This window comes from Scyliorhinus torazame, chromosome 17 (assembly GCF_047496885.1).
Source record: "Scyliorhinus torazame isolate Kashiwa2021f chromosome 17, sScyTor2.1, whole genome shotgun sequence".
NCBI classification, from domain to species: Eukaryota; Metazoa; Chordata; class Chondrichthyes; order Carcharhiniformes; family Scyliorhinidae; genus Scyliorhinus; species Scyliorhinus torazame.
The window spans coordinates 121,032,054-121,049,419 of record NC_092723.1 but is presented as its reverse complement, the minus strand read 5'-3'; the positions used below and the strand labels follow the sequence as shown (position 1 = coordinate 121,049,419).

General features: G+C 47.9%; 1 non-coding gene across 1 annotated transcript; it reads left to right on the top strand.

The window, feature by feature from the left end:
• The first annotated feature begins 10,191 nt into the window (after nt 1-10,191).
• On the top strand, nt 10,192-10,279 carry trnah-gug (transfer RNA histidin (anticodon GUG)). The gene is given in 2 exon segments: nt 10,192-10,228; nt 10,244-10,279. It is a non-coding gene; the product is annotated as a tRNA-His (tRNA).
• The last annotated feature ends 7,087 nt before the right edge of the window (nt 10,280-17,366 follow it).

Genomic DNA, 17,366 nt, shown 5'->3' with positions numbered 1-17,366 from the left:
CTAACCAAGGTTTGAGTAGCACATGTTACCTACCAGACAGGTAACAACCCTGGTACCAGTTGAGTGGCTTTAACAGAACTAGTTAGATTAGGTTAGACAAAGGAGAAGAAAAAGATAAGACTGGACATTTGACTGTGGAAGACTTTGCAGCAAACGGATCCTCGACGACTAACTATGGGACTCATTGGACCTCTAGGGCAGCTGGAAACAACCGGTAATTTAAATTATGACTGGAAAAGATTTGAACAGATATTCCAAATATTTATCGCAGCTATTGGTTTAAGCACGGTCTCCAACGCAACAAAAATAGCACTACCACTCTCAATAGGAGGGCATGAAGCTAGAGAAATTTATAATTGCTTTAATTATTTAGAAGGTGAAGATGACACCAAAATAGAAGTAATACTCAAAAAATTTGATGAACGCTGTAAGAGTCCTTCTGGTGAGATGCTGGAAAGATTTAACAATTGTCATAAATGCCAGAGAAACCGAGGGCCCATCGTTGATTTTATTACAAATCTCAAGTTAATACCACAAGGCTGTGATTATGCTGCTTTCAGAGACACTGTGATAATGAATCAATTAATTTCTGGACTATCTGATTAAAAATTTGAGGGAAGAACTATCACAAAATAAGATTCTAACTCCGATGTTGTCAGCCAGGACGGGAGACCCCGGAGGTGGATTTTCTGGGGAAGACAAATAGACGGTCGTGAGGGGTGTCATTCGTGGCTGTGCAGAGGAGCGACAGAATGGAGTGGAGCGCGTCGGGGAGGACCTCCTGCCAGCGGGAGACTGGGAGACTTCTAGACCGTATGGCCAGAAGAACGGCCTTCCAATCCCGTCGCGTTCTCCCTCTCCACCTGTCCGTTTCCCCGGAGGTTGTAGCTGGTAGTCCTGCTCGTGGCAATGCCCTTAACGAGCAGATACTGATGCAGCTCATCGCTCATAAACGAGGAGCCCCGGTCACTGTGGACGTAAGTGGGGAAACCGAACAGGGTGAAAATGCTGTGCAGGGCCTTAATGCCAGTGGCCGCGGTCATGTTGGGGCATGGGATTGCAAAGGGGAAACGGGAGTACTCATCAACGACGTTGAGAAAATACACGTTGCGTTCAGTGGAGGGGAGAGGCCCTTTGAAATCGACGCTGAGGCGCTCAAAGGGCCGGGATGCCTTTACCAGGTGGGCCTTGATGGCTGAAAGAAGTGCGGTTTGCACTCTGCGCAGATTTGGCAGTCCCTGGTCATGGCCCTGACATCCTCGGTGGAGTAGGGCAGGTTGCGGGCCTTGATGAAGTGGAGAAGCCGGGTGACCCCCGGGTGACAGAGGTTGTTGTGGATGGCCCGAAGTCGGTCATCTTGCACGCTGGCGCATGTGCCGCGGGACAGGGCATCAGGGGCTCATTGAGCTTCCCAGGACGATACACAATATCATAATTATAGGTGGAGAGTTCGATTCCCCACATCAAGATTTTATCATTCTTGATCTTGCCCCGCTGTGTGTTGTTGAACATAAAGGCTACCAACCGTTGGTCGGTGATGAGGGTGAACCTCCTACCAGCCAGGAAGTGCCTCCAATGCCGCACAGCTTCCACAATGGCTTGAGCTTCCCTTTGGGCAGCGGAGTGTCGAATCTCGGAGACGTTGAGGGTACGGGAAAAGAAGGCCACGGGCCTGCCTGCCTGGTTACGGGTAGCGGCCAGGGCGACATCAGACGCGTCACTCTCCACCTGGAAGGGGATGGACCAACGCGTGCATCGCAGCCTTGGTAATGTCTGCCTTGATGCGGCTGATGGGCAGGCGGGCCTCAGTCGTCAGGAGAAAGTTGGTGGCTTTGATAAGTGGGTGGGCTTTGTCCGCATAGTTGGGGACCCATTGGGCATAATATTAAAAGAACCCCAGGCCATCTTTTTAGGGCCTTGGGGTAGTGGGGAAGGGGAAGTTGCAGGAGGGGGCGCATGTGGTCGGGGTTGGGCCCTAGGACTCCGTTTTCCATGACATAGCCGAGGATGGCTAGTCGGGTTGTGCGGAAAACGCATTTCTTCTTGTTGTAGGTGAGATTGAGGGCTTGGGCGGTTTAGAGGAACTTCTGAAGGTTAGCGTTGTGGTCCTGCTGATCATGGCCACAGATGGTGACGTTATCCAAGTACGGGAACGTGGCCCGCAGCCTGTATTGGTCAACCATTCACTCCATCGTTCTTTAGAATACCGAGACCCCATTGGTGACACCGAAGGGGACCCTGAGGAAGTGGAAGAGGCGGCCGTCTGCCTCAAAGTAGTGTAGTGGCGGTCTTCTGGGCGGATCGGAAGTTGGTGGTATGCGGACTTCAGATCTACCGTGGAGAAAACCCAGTAGTGTGCAATCTGATTCACCATGTCCACTATGAGGGGAAGGGGGTACGCATTGAGTTACGTGTAACGATTTACGGTCTGGCTGTAGTCTACAACCATCCGGTTCTTTTCCCCGGTCCTGACGACCACCACTTGGGCTCTCCAGGTGCTATTACTGGCCTCGATGATCCCCTCCCTCAAGAGCCACTGGACCTCTGACTTGATAAAAGTCCTGTCCTGGGCACTGTACCGCCTGCTCCTGGTGGCGACGGGTTTACAGTCGGTGGTGAGGTTCGCGAAGAGCGAGGGAGGGGTGACCTAAAGGGTTGTGAGGCTACATACGGTGCGAGGGGGTAGGGGCCCGCTGAACTTCAGGGTCAGGCTCCTGAGGTTGCACTGGAAATCTAGTTCTAACAAGAGAGGAGCGCAGAGATCGGGGAGGACATAGAGTTTAAAATCGGCGTACTCGGCGCCCTGTATCACGAGGTTCGCAACACTGAATGCGATCCGGACGCAAGGGAGATTGTTTGGGATGCTGGGGAAATCTGGAGGGAACAGCACCTTACCGTGTCCGGGTGGATGAAGCTCTCCGTGCTCCCAGAGTCAAGCAGACAGGGCGTTTCATGCCCATTGACCCGGACGGTCATCATGGAGTTCTTGAGGTGCTTGGACCGTGACTGGTCGAGAGTGACAGCGCCAAGCTGCGGGTAGCCGGCGTGGTCGGTGGTAGCGGGGTTGTCCCAAGATGGCGGCCCCCATGAGTCACTCGTGTCGGGTAGGGTTAAAGATGGCGGCCCCCACGGATAGCACGAGGTGGATGACACGTCAGAAGTGGGCGTTACCGGCAGGCACACAGCCACGCTGCGGGGTCTGCAGGCCTGTGAGTCTGTGAGTCGGGCCTGCGATTTCGGAACTTTGGGTTGGGCCAAGCAGACTTTGGCAAAATGTCCTTTCTTGCCGCAGTCGCTGCAGGTCGCGTTCCGAGCTGGGTAACGCTACCTGGGGTGCTGGTTCTGACCGCAGAAATAGCAAGGCAGCCCCCCGAGTTGGGCGGGCAGCTGCGCGGCACAGGCCTGGGACACCCTCGGGTCGGGTGATGGTCGCGCCTCCGGTGCCCACGAGGAAATCGTGTGGTCGGAGGGGAAGGCATTTAGGCTCTGGAAGGCTACCTCTGATGAGGTGGATAGTTTTACCGTCTCTTCTAGGTCGAGGGCCCCTTTTTCGAGCAGGCGCTGTCTGACATAGTTGGAGCGGACTCCAGCCACATTGGTGTCCCGGATGGCGAGTTCCATGTGCTGCGAGGCCGTGACGTCCTTGTAGTTGCAGTTTTGAGCGAGTACCCTCAGGCCGCGTAGATATTCCTCCAGCGATTCCCCGGGGCGTTGACGACGTGTGGTGAGGAGATGCCGTGTGAACACTTCATTCCCCGGCCTCACGTAATGTCTTTTCAGGATCGCGACCGCGTCTGCGTACGTGGTCGCGTCTTCGATTAGTACAGAGATTCTGTGGCTCACCGGGCGTGGAGGAGACTCGGCTTCTGTGCCTCGGTGACGGCGGGCGAGGCGGAGGCGACGATGTAGGCCTCGGAGCAGCGGAGCCAGTGTGAAAAGATTCCTTTTGCTTCAGCTGCCTGTGGGTCGAGTTCCAGTCGATCAGGTTTGAGGGCGGCTTCCATTGCGATATTGTCGCTTATTAAATTGATGCGACCATCAATTCACACGAGACGATTAGTAGAAGTGAACAGTGGTTTTAATAAGCTAGATCTGTGCCTGACTGCGACTGCTCTGAACTGAGTGCCGCCTACAGGCTGCAGATCTATATACCACCCCCGAGGGGGCGGAGCCACAAGCGGAGCCCACAAGGGCATCAATATAATACAATACAATACAATGGTGAATTGTAGAAGTAATACGTTCACCACAGCCACACAGAGAGCACAGAATGACTCCGTTGAGAGAGCACCGATCGACTCTACAGCGAGAATACTGCACGACTCCACAAAGAGAGCGATGACAGACTCCACAGAGAGAGCGATGACAGGCTCCACAGAGAGAGAGCGATGACAGACTCCACAGAGCGAGCGATGACAGACTCCACAGAGCGAGCGATGAAAGACTCCACAAAGAGAGCGACACAAGCCTCCACAAAGAGAGCGACGCAAGTCTCCACAAAGAGAGTGACGCAAACCTCCACAGATAGCTCGGTGACAGACTCAAAAATGGAAGCAAGCAAACACTCCATAGCGAACGCCATGCATGAACAAGACCATGATCCATCAAGCTTATTTGAGCCACAAGAAGAAGACTATGAAAGTCTACCAAGCTCATTTAACCACCAAGAAGACACTGAATGTCTACCCACTGTATGTGAGACAAGTGACGAAGAAATCACAATTCCCATACAGGATGTGCAGGATCACAGCGAGACTGACATAGCTCAGCTTGTCTACACAGAAGCACTCAATAATCAGAGGACAGCTACCCATGTGTCCAGCGAGACCATGTCAAATGAAATTGTGAAGATTTTGACTCCAGAAGAGGAGCACCAAGAAACCAAAGGTGATTCAAATGAACAAGAAATATCTCCAGAAGAGGAGCACAAAGAGATCACAGATGATTCAAGTGAACCAGAAATGACTCTAGAAGAGGAGTACCAAGGAAGCAAAGGATAGGAATCAAATCCACCACAAATGACTGATGTCACCAACATCAATACAACATCAGATCATTCTCACAATTCTCAAGAAGAAACACTCAATGTAACAGATACCACAAAGGACACTGACACCAATAACTGTGACAATGACTCACATCATCCAAACGGAACACTCATTGAGCGCAACAGCAACAACGAAAACAACATGCAGCGCAACAAGAGCAACAACAACACAAAGTGCTACAGAAACAAGAACAATGACAGCAACATCAAAAACTACAAGCACAACTACAAACACTACAAGAATACAACAAACACAACAAGAAGCATAACAAAAACAGAAACAACGAGCATGATGAGAAAAACAACAAGAACAACAGCAAAAACAAAAAAAACCAGAAACAACAAGCATGACGAAAACAACAAGACCGACAACAATAAGAACGAAAACGACCAAGACAGAAACAATGACCTGTACAACATGGTACAACTCTGCACATGCAGGACAATGCCACAGCACACTGCAAAACAATGGTAAGTGTAAAAACATGCTATGGCATGGCAACAAATCTCACGAATTCACATTTGCTCCACAACAAACAAGCAAACCAGCTGTCAAGAAAGATGACATGCAAAATCAATACCACAAACACAAGAAAAAGTCCATGTCAGACAACAAAAATGTAACACAGAATCGCTACCACAAGCATAGAAAAAAAAAAGCATAAATTAGACAACAAAGTGATTCGACCATTCAAATACCTCATTGATGACTTCTTGGTTACTTAAACAAAGCAACACTGACGACGGTCACAAAGAAATAACAACATCACCACTTCAACAACAAAAGAAGAGAGCAACTCGACTGAACAAACTCATGGACTCACAAATTTTTTATTTTATTTATTAACATTGGACTCATAACTATTAATTGGCTTTGTATAATCATCAAGATCACCACAACTTGTACATAACGTCATTTGTCGACCTATTTCACACAAGCAAAAAAAAACCCTCAGAGGCTAAAGACAGTAACATTTGACGGACTTACTCATTGATTTCCTGTAATGCATTTGCAAACTGCATCCATTATGTTTGTTCAATTTTCTTTACAACATACAGAAAATATGTAACATGAAAAAAGGGGGGATGTGGTTATCTCTATATGTGCATGTACACAAGGGGTTAATGTGTAATCAGTAGCACCACATGATCACTAGAGGACCGGACCAACAGGGGTATAAAAGGCAGCCACATTGAGTCTCTCTCTCTCTTGGGTGCACGGTGATTAAAACAACAGCAGACTAGTTTAGATGGCCAGTGGAGTTACGTATAGTTACTATAGTTAGATCTTGTTAACCTTATCATTAGTATCAAAGTTAAAGTAAAGAACTCATGTAAATATTGTTGTAGTTACTCAATAAATCTTTTGTTACTACTGGAAGAGTTTGAATCTTCTTCATCGGGATTCAGAATACCTCATCACTAACCAAGGTTTGAGTAGCACATGTCACCTACCAGACAGGTAACAAAACAGGAGTGACCCTTCCTCACAATGAAGCCATCCCCCGCACCCTCCGTTGCTCAATACGCTTTCCTCAGGACCTTTGGTGTGCAGCTTCTGAAGGCTCCCTTTAAGAATAACAGCCTGCAGCGAGCTGCCAACACTAGGACATGCCTGCAACCAGTAATTTTCAGGTTTTCCAACCTGCCAATCCCTAATTGGCCTTTGATCACAATATCACCATGAACGTCCCACCACCCGCCAGTGCAGACCGCCCATCTGGTTGTCACCTAACCAATTGGTCAAATCCAGCTCAATAAGTCTGACATCTCAGTACAGTTAAATAAGCTCCAGGCAAGTTTATAAAGCACCATTTAGCTTTTGTTGTTTTTAATGCCTCAAGCAGGAATTTTTGGGGATAGGAACCTATATATTAGAAATCTTCCTGTACATGTGTAAAGTGGCTCGAGACATACACTGGAGATTTCCAATGGTGAACAAAAGAGGTTTATTGATGAAAGACAGGCAGTTAGATAACTGGCACAGACACTATACAACAAGCGTTGGATCCTCCGGCGGCCAACACCGGAATTGCAAAACGCGATTGGGCGGAGAATCGATTTTGATGCCGAATTCGTGGCTGGCACTGGCTTCATGCCAAATCACAATTCTCCGGTGCCTCAATAGCAGCGTCAATGCATTCCACTCCGCAAGTACAGTAAACGCCATTGGCATATGATTAGCCACTGGTTGCCCACTGTGAACCTCGCGTCTCGGGTCGTCTGTGTGTCCATTCTAGGCCACCCCTCCTAGGTACCCTCTGGCCCCAGCTGACCCATCAATGGGATGGGTGCGCCCCAGCGCAACCAGTGCCATTTTGTTGGCTGGGATGAGTGTATATGGGAGTGGAGTGCTAATATGCGGCTGAGGCTTTGTCAGCCTCTCGAGTGGCAATCCCGACCTTGGATAATCCAACACTAATCAATTCCATTAGAATTGATTGTGTTCCACATGGCGCTGGTGCTAGCCCCTCAACGGTCGCTGAATCAGTCCAGGTGCAGCGCCATTTTGCTATTGCAGAACTTCACATATCCTGCCCTGGTGTCAACACCTAGTCTCAGGAACGGACAATCCGGCCACAGGTCTTTACACTTCAGATCCCTGGTCCACACCATACGGGGTCCTGCTCCCTGCTCCCATGGCCCCGCGCAAATTCCCCATTGGCCAGGGTTCACAGGCTCCCACGCTATTGGCCCCAAGCCAGTCAATGTAGTGAAATATTTTCACCACCAGACGATTTGCACCATGATTTTTGAAAAGAAATATTCGCCCAAAAAACTAGCCTAAACTCTGAGCATCCTTCAAGACCTTGGTTGACATCAGACAGGAGTTATGCCCAGTGCAATGTAAGGGTCCTTCCTGTTGATTCCCTTATTTCCCCTCTCTTTATTTTGGCTGTTACCATTTTGATCCATGGATGCATAATGGACATGTATCTCCAAGTCGAGCAGGGGAAAGACTTCAAAAGTTACAAAAGAGAACACTTTGTTCATAGAATCATATATTTTACAGTGCAGAAAGAGGTCATTCGGCCCATTGAGTCTGCACCAGCCCTTAGAAACAGCACCCTACTTAAGCCCACGCCTCCACCCTATCCCCATAACCCAGTAACCCCACCTAACCTTTTGGACACTAAGGGGAAATTTAGCATGGCCAATCCACCTAACCTGCTCCTCTTTGGAACAACTTTGAGCAGAACTCAGACTTTTCGACACCTGTGAAATTGATGGGACGAGGTTCGATTGGTTGGCTGGTGGACAATGAATTGGCCAAAAGGTCATATTCTGCCCGGTAACAGATGGCAATTGGATCCTGCCAGAAGCTGATTTTCGGAGAGCCAGGGGAAGACAATTGGAGTCCTGGGTGCTCAGAGGAAAGGACCTGCTCCTTTCTCTCCCTCTCTCACCAGAAAAGCTGCTGTATTTCTGAAACTGCAGAGACCTGCATAAATCTACAGTGAAAACCTCAAACTGAGAGCCTAAATTGAAAGAAGGTGCTATAAGATATCCATCCGAAACAAAGACTTTTATCCCTTTTATTTTTACTCCCCTCTTCTCCCCCCTGTATTTGTCTGTCTTGTATGTTAGGGGATTAGGAATTAGATGATAGTTAACCTGTTATATCTGCTGCATATTTAATTATAGTTACTGTTATTAATGCAATTAATTTGTTTAAATGTACAAACCTGGTGACTGTAGTTATTGGACAGCTAACGGCCAAAAACCTTGGATGTTTTTCTAAGAACTATTTATTAAATTCAATTGTGTTGCAAATTCGGTCAAGTGGGGCTGGAATTGACAGTGCACTGGCCCAGGGAGTTGTAACAGCAGTGTCAAACTCAAGTAGTGTGAGGCTGTCCCATGCGCAATCAGGTCATTACACTTTTTCAGAGCTATATTATCTCAGCTCCAGTCCAGGCTGCTCTTGGTGCTACACAATGAAATTCCTTCCCTTTTCTCCTTTACGAACCATCCTGAAAGTCACCCTAATTGGCCAACCTTTTGTCACCCCTCCCAATATCACTGTCTTGGCTTAGCATCAATTTTTGTCTGTTAAGCTTCTTGGGGAATTTTTCCACACTGAAGGCAATATATAAAGGCACATTCTTGCTGTTGTCATTAGATAACATGACAATGTTACCAAATGTAACTAACTTTGATACCCACTAATCACAAGTCAAACTCTCTCTTACTTTCTCGCCATCACGTTCACACATTCACAAGTTAATAAGTTCATCCTCAGCATAAACCCCTGTCCTGCAACATGATTATTCTTCAATGATGTCTCCCATTTGGGGTTATGGCATCTTATTTTCAGTTTGTAAAAAAAAAAATTTGTTTTATATTCCCATGACTTATGACAAGTTAATTGACCGCAACATGAAATAACAGGAGCATCAAATGGAAGTACAATAAAAGAAAACTGTTCAATGCACATAGTAATATTGCCTGTGGAACCACTCGATATCACAGAAGCAGACATCTCTCAGTAATGCTAGTGCTATCCAACAACATGCCTTCAGGTTGTTTTACTTTCCTGATGTACTTTTCTCACCTTCCCTGAAGGCAGTCACGTATCAAGTCACATCAGGCTAACAGGACAGGAGTAAACCATTTCTCCCAACTGACCTATGCCGGTGTTTGTGGTCCACGTGAGCCTCCTACCACCCCTCATTATCTCAGCCTTTCAGCATACCCTTCTAATCCTTTCTCCTTCATGCACGTGTCTAACTTCTCCTTAAATGCATTATTGTTACTTGTTCCCGTACCAGCCTCCCCGAACAGGCGCCGGAATGTGGCGACTAGGGGCATTTCACAGTAACTTCATTGAAGCCTACTCGTGACAATAAGCGATGATTATTATTATTATTAGTTGTGTCAATTACTCCTTGTGGTAGCACATTGCACATTCTCACCGCTCATTGGATAAAGGAGCTTCTTCTCAATTCCTTTTCGAGTTAATAGTGACAATCTCACATTTATCACCTCAAGGTATCGCCTCCCTGATACTTGGAACTATGTTTTTCATGTCTATGCTCTCGAACCATTTCAATATCTTAAAAACTTTTAATGTTTTCATCAGATTTCTTCATAATTGTTGTATCCTCCATTATCACACACCTGCCACCAACTTTACGGCCTATCCTTCGATAGCTCAGCTGGTAGAGCTGAGGACTGTGGATGATTAAAGCTGACATCCTTAGGTCGATAGTTCAATTCTGGCTCGGAGCAAGCCTTACCTCCCTTGTGGGCGGCATGGTAGCACAGTGGTTAGCACTGTTGCTTCACAGCTCCAGGGTCCCAGGTTCGATTCGCGGCTTGGGTCACTGTCTGTGCGGAGTCTGCACGTTCTCCCCGTGTCTGCGTGGGTTTCCTCCGGATGCTCCGGTTTCCTCCCACAAGTCTTGAAAGACGTATTTTGGACGTTCTAAATTCTCCCTCTGTGCACCCGAACAGGCACTGGAATGTGGCGACTAGGGGCTTTTCACAGTAACTTCACTGCAGTGTTAATGTATGCCAATTTGTGACAATAAACATTATTATTATAAAAAGGTTATTGAAGGTGGACTCCACAATATGGACAGATTTTCCAAGGACAACCTCCTGGATTTCGGGGAAAAAATCCTTTGTGTATTATCCACAGTGTCACGGGTCAGAGTTTAGAGAACCCCAAAGTGCTTCATGGAGTTCAACCGACCCACAACTTTTAATAGATTGTGGTGTGGGAAACACACAGCTTACTCTCCAGGTGTGATACAGCAGAAATGGACAAGTGGTTTTTAAAACAAAACAATGTTTATTCTATGAACTCAAGTTAACCCTTTTAACACAAATATTGAATATCTTAACACCCATTACTTCAAAGGTAACCCCAAAACACTACAACACTAAATAATCCTTCAAACTGTTCCTTTAAACATCCAAAAGACTTCAAACCTTCAAAAATAGGAGCACATTAGGTTACATTCAATATATTTATAGTCTTTGGATTGCAGAAATCAACAAACCAGCTCTGTGTTTCTTCCTGCAGCTCACAGCAAAACACACAGACACTCCCAAGCTGCTCTCTCAAACTGAAACTCAAAAAGCAGAAGAGAGTTCAGCTCCCCCCACCCTTTGACATCACTTCAGTAATATGATCAGCTCCATTTCTTTTTTTTTTTAAATATTTTTTATTAAAGGTTTTCATTAAATATCAATAACAAAATGAGAAAGAAAAAAGAACCCAACAGGGGTAAGTACAAAACACAATCTAAAAAAGCAGCCCCCCAAACCCCTCCCCCCCGTACCTAAATAATAAATTAACATTAACACCCCGACTTAAGACAACAGGTGTATACACCCCCTCAGACCCTTCCAGTGTAAATAACATAAACAAAAATAAAGTAAACCCCCCCCCCACCCCCCGAGCTGCTGCTGCCATTGACCAATGTCTAGCGTTCTGCCAGAAAGTCTAAGAACGGTTGCCACCGCCTAAAAAACCCTTGTACCGACCCTCTCAAGGCGAATTTCACCCTCTCCAATTTAATGAACCCTGCCATATCGCTGATCCAGGATTCCACACTTGGGGGCCTCGTATCTTTCCACTGAAGGAGAATCCTCCGCCGGGCTACCAGGGACGCAAAGGCCAGAATTCCAGCCTCTTTCGCCTCCTGCACTCCCGGCTCCTCTGCCACCCCAAATATTGCGAGCCCCCAGCCCGGTTTGACCCTGGATCCTACCACCCTCGACACCATCCTCGCTACGCCCTTCCAAAATTCCTCCAGCGCTGGGCATGCCCAGAACATATGGGTGTGATTTGCTGGGCTCCCTGAGCACCTAACACACCTGTCCTCACCCCCAAAGAACCTGCTCATCCTTGTCCCGGTCATGTGTGCTCTGTGCAGCACCTTAAACTGTATGAGGCTGAGCCTCGCGCATGAAGAGGAAGAGTTCACCCTCCCTAGGGCATCTGCCCACGTCCCCTCTTCGATCTCCTCTCCCAACTCCTCCTCCCACTTACCTTTCAACTCCACCACCGAGGCCTCCTCCTCCTCCTGCATCACCTGGTAAGTTTCCGAGATCTTCCCCAATCCCACCCACCCCCCCGAGAGCACCCTGTCCTGTACTGTGTGTGGCAGTCGCCGTGGGAATTCCACCACCTGCCGTCTGGCAAACACCCTTTCCTGTAAGTACCTGAAGGTGTTCCCGGGGGGGAGCCCATACTTCTCCTCCAGCTCACCCAAGCTCGCGAACTTCCCGTCCACAAACAGATCCCCTAACTTTCGTATGCCTGCCCTGTGCCACCCCGGAAACCCTCCACCTGTTCTTCCTGGGGCGAACCGGTGGTTCCCCCGTAATGGGGTCCACGCCGAGGCCCTAACTTCCCCCCTATGCCGCCTCCACTGCCCCCAGATTTTGAGGGCCGCCACCACCACCTCCTGGTATACCAGGATGGTATACCTCCTTGGAGGGAGCGGCAGCGGCGCCATTGCCAGCGCCCCCAGACTCGTACCCACACAGGACGCCGTCTCCAGCCTCTTCCATGCAGCCCCCTCCCCCTCCATCACCCACTTGCGCACCATTGTCGCATTGGCGGCCCAGTAGTACCCACAGAGGTTGGGCAGCGCCAGCCCCCCCCATCTCTACTCCGCTCCAGGAACACCCTTCTCACCCTCGGAGTCCCTCGCGCCCACACAAACCCCATTATACTCCTGTTAACCCGCCTGAAAAAAGCCTTCGGGATAAACACGGGGAGACACTGGAACAGGAACAAAAACCTTGGGAGCACCGTCATTTTGATTGACTGCACCCTACCCGCCAGGGACAGCGGCAACGCGTCCCACCTCTTGAACTCCTCCGCCATTTGCTCCACCAGCCTTGTAAAATTAAGCCTATGCAGGGCCCCCCAGCTCCTGGCCACCTGGACCCCCAAATATCTGAAACTCATCTCCACCCTTTTTAGTGGGAGCTCGCCAATCCCCCTCTCCTGGTCCCCTAGCTGAACTACGAACAGCTCGCTCTTCCCCATATTGAGCTTGTACCCCGAAAAGTCCCCGAATTCCCTAAGCATCCTCATTACCTCTGGCATTCGTCCCACCGGGTCCGCCACATACAGCAGCAGGTCGTACGCATAAAGCGACACCCTGTGCTCCTCCCCACCGCGCACCAACCCCCTCCAGTTCCTCGACTCTCTCAGTACCATAGCCAGGGGTTCAATCGCCAGTGCGAAGAGCAGGGGGGACAGGGGACACCCCTGTCTCGTCCCTCGGTGCAACCGAAAGTACTCGGACCTCCTCCTATTTGTGGCCACACTCGCCATCGGGACCTCGTACAACAGGCTAACCCACCTGACAAACCCCTCCCCAAACCCGAACCTCTTCATCACCTCCCACAGGTACCCCCACTCTACCCTATCGAAGGCTTTCTCAGCGTCCATCGCCACCACTATCTCCGCCTCCCCCTCCCTCGCCGGCATCATGATAACGTTCAAAAGCCTCCGCACATTCGCGTTCAACTGTCTCCCCTTCACAAACCCTGTCTGGTCTTCATGGATGACCTGCGGCACACAATCCTCAATCCTCGTGGCTAAGACCTTCGCCAGCACCTTTGCATCTATATTTAGCAAGGAAATCGGTCTGTAAGACCCACATTGCAGGGGATCCTTGTCCCACTTCAGGATCAAGGAGATCAGTGCCCGGGACATCGTCGGGGGTAAAGCCCCTCCCTCCCTTGCCTCATTAAAGGTCCTAACTAACAGCGGGCCCAACAGGTCCATATATTTTTTATAGAACTCGACCGGGAAACCATCCGGCCCCAGTGCCTTCCCCGCCTGCATGCTTCCTATCCCTTTGATCAGCTCCTCCAGCCCAATCGGGGCCCCCAGTTCCGCCACCAGTCCCTCTTCCACCTTTGGAAACCTCAATTGGACCAGGAAATGGCCCATCCCTCCCTCCTCCCGTGGGGGCTCGGATCGGTACAATTCCTCGTAAAAGTCCCTGAAGACCCCATTGATGCCAACCCCACTCCGCACCACGCTCCCTCCCCTGTCCTTAACTCCCCCGATATCAGCTCCATTTCTTAAAGGTACATTGCTTAAACATCTATTTCTTAAAGGTACTCTCACATGACAACAGGAAGAGTTGAGCTGGACAGAATCACATTGCGGTTGCAGATAGTCTTCACAAATGACAACTAATGGTAATTAACTACGTAAACATTGTATTCTGAGATTGTGCTCAAGCATTTTAAACTATGCCAAGCCAATTAATATTTTATGATTGTGAACTAAGCTTCAGCAATTTCAACTAGGGGCCTTCGACACATCTCTCAAGGCCACGAAAGACTTTGATTCTTTTTGCATAATGATGTTCTAATGAAATGGGGAATAAGGTTGGATTTAACAAAATGCCCATCTCGTGAAAATGCAGAAAAGAAGGGGTGGCACGGGGGTGCAGTGGTTAGCACTGCTGCCTCACGGCGCCAAGGACCTGGGTTCGATCCCGGCCCTGGGTCACTTTCCTTATGGAGTTTACACATTTGCCCCGTGTCTGTGTGGGACTCACCCCCACAACCCAAAGATATGCAGGCTAGGTGGATTAGCCACGCTTAATTCTCCCTTAATTGGAAAAAAAAGAACTGGGTTCTTTAAATTTATTTTAAAAAAGAAAATGCAGAAAAGTAGTTGTTAAATATTATGGCTCAGACCACATCATATGCTATTGATCACGCCGAGCCCCCTTCAGTAAGAGTGAGCAAACCAATTTGAATCAGATAGTTTTATTGTTACAGGCACTACGCAGGGCCCGCAATTAATCAAGGATAATTTCTCCTTGATCAGAGGCAAGTGAAAGCTGTAGGACCATCCCTGGAATGTCTGTCTCCCTTCGATATCTGTAGATCATACACGCTTGAGGTTTATCTGTATTAACTTCAAACAATGTTGTCAAGGGAGTTACAGACAACCATACCTCAGAGGTTTGTGGAAGTGATGATATTAAATCTCTAGAGGAAGGTTGTTAATGCGCTTAATTTTAAAATTGCACCTGGTTTGATAATGGTAAAGTGATGCCATTTCCTCCTGTGTTCTACAGAAGTGGAATTTTTGTTGCTATTTGACATGCGCCTCACCGCCGACTGATACAATGTTGATAAATTCTTCAGTTTCACTTAAGGCATTCAGTTAAGAGCAAGGCTTTTAATTACGACAAGATATATCGCGCCATGCTTTCACATCTCAGCACACAGATTTTAATTTTTCAAATTAACCATCAATCTTATTTCAGTTTCTGTTCAGTGTTGCTTGTGATGAAACAAATTTGCTGTTCATAGATTATATGGAGCATTTTATTAAAATACTAGGGTGGGACCCCCCTCGGAAACCTCCCCCACCACCCTTAGGAAATTTAAAGAAAATGTTCAACATCAAAGAAAGCAGCAATAGCGGCATGACATGAGGAAGCGAAGGTGATTGGATGTCTGTATCTGTCATTTTAAAGCAGATCACATTTGCCTATTCCAAACATGTAGTAATGTCTAATGGAGCTGCTCAGTTCACCAGAAAGCACCTCATCAACCCTCCGATGCTCCCACTCCAAGGAATACTAGGGTGCTTTCGGTTCTAAGCTCAGAAAGTGATGAGTTGGGTTTCAACGAAATGTTAATACAGTTGGTACAATTGGCCTCAGAACTCCTGTGTCAGGAAGGGCAAATCAGCAAAGCTTCCCATTCATGATCAGAAGGTTGTGGGTTCAAATCCAGGAAGCTCAGTGCAAAAATCAAAGCTGATTCTCCAGTGCAGTGCTGAGGGAGTGTTCCTTTGTCAGAGATGCCTTCTTTCAGTTGGAACACTAAACCAAGGCCCTCTCGGTCATCTTTGATGGACGTGAACGATCCTATGGCACTATTTTGAAGAGGTTTATGGGAGTTGTTCCTGGCCAATAAAAATCCCTCAATCAACCTGACAACAGCGGATTATTTGATCATTATTAGACTGCTGTCTGTGGAACTTGCTGTGTGCAAATTGGCTGGCGTGTTTCCAACATCATAACAGTGGCTACAATTCAAAAGTACTCCATTGTTTCCCCTTATAGTCATGAAATGTGCTATCTTTAAAAAAATATATGTTTATTGAAAATCTTTCACATGAATCAAAACAACCCGAAACAATCAGATATATACAATAGAAGGTAAAAAACAAAAAAGCAAAAATATACACAACACCTAATTAATTTTAATACAAAAACTAACCTAAACCCCCGAACAATAGACGGTGACTAACTCCTTGAAAAATGAAATGAATGATTGCCATCTTAGGTAGAACCTCTCCATCAACCCCTGATGGTGAACATGACCTTCACCCAGCCAATCCAAGGCACTGGGTGGAGTGAGAAACCTCCACTCAAACAGAATTCACCTCTGGGCTATCAATGAGGCAAAGGCAAGGACATTCGCCTTCACTCCCGCCTGAGGCACCGGTGAATCAGACACCCCAAATATGGCCACAAATGGACATGGATCCAAGTCTACATGGAGTATCTCCTACATGGTGTCAAAGAAAGAAACCCAGAAGCCTATCAACTTGGGACAGGACCGGGGGCGGCACGGTGGTGCAGTGGTTAGCACTGCTGCCTGACAACGCCAAGGACACGGGTTCAATCCCGGTCCCGGGTCACTGTCCGTGTAGAGTTTGCACATTCTCTCCATCTCTGTGTGGGTCTCAACCCCACAATCCAAAGATTTGCAGGGTAGGTGTATTGTCCACGCCCAATTGTCGCTTAATTGGATAATGTTTTTTTAAAATTTGGGACAAAGCCGGAACATGTGTGGATTCTGGGACAATTACCCACCCAAATAAAGGAAGATATCAATCTGTAGACTTTACCAAAAAATATTTGGGAAGAAAATGGGGAGACCCATTTGCTTGGGTGCAAAAAGCGCCAAGGATCTACCCCCCCCCCCCCCCCCCCCCCTTCCCCCCACTCCCCCCACACTCCATCTGTATCTGTATCATGAAAGACAACAAAGTCCTGGCCACCCCAATGGAACAAAACATTTAGGCTTGGGATGATGTAATCTAGGGTCCAAGACACAGTTCAGGACTCAACCCAAAATAAGCTTGTGCAAGTCCAAATTGGGGAGAGACACCAGCAGGGTATTAATAAAATTCATATTGTTCCAGTTTAGGGCATAAATGTTAACCATACAGACCCGGGTGCTCACCAGAGAGACACAGACAATTACATATCTACCATTGGGGTCGGCCAAGATCTTAGCAGCAGAGAACTGAATCCTTTTGTTGATCAGTATTGCTGCACCCCTGGCCCTACCATCGAAACCC